The sequence below is a fragment of the Macadamia integrifolia genome, chromosome 10 (assembly GCF_013358625.1).
Source record: "Macadamia integrifolia cultivar HAES 741 chromosome 10, SCU_Mint_v3, whole genome shotgun sequence".
Lineage (NCBI taxonomy): Eukaryota > Viridiplantae > Streptophyta > Magnoliopsida > Proteales > Proteaceae > Macadamia > Macadamia integrifolia.
In genome coordinates, this window is record NC_056566.1 from 25,831,074 (window position 1) to 25,831,427 (window position 354).

The window sequence follows — 354 nt, forward strand, 5'->3', positions numbered from 1 at the left end:
ATGCTAAGATTATGATCAACCATTGCAAGTTTTATTTCTACAGTTGAGAACAAAAAGCAAGTTTTATTTCTACATCAAAATGTAATAGAAGAAAAAACTAATAAATATATGTAAAAGAAGTAGGAGTTTCATAAGCCATCATCATCATCAGTTCATAGACTCTGGGTTTGGTCTGAATTGGATTAAGATTTGATGATCACCCTTCCTTACTCCGTCATTGATTTTGGGTCTTCTTTACTTTACTTGACTTGACTTGACTTGACTTGGCCTCATAACAAAAGTGTTTTGGGGTCTTCCTTGAACCAGTCCCCACGCCTTCCTTGCTGGTATGCTTAGATTGTTTTGTTTTTTTTT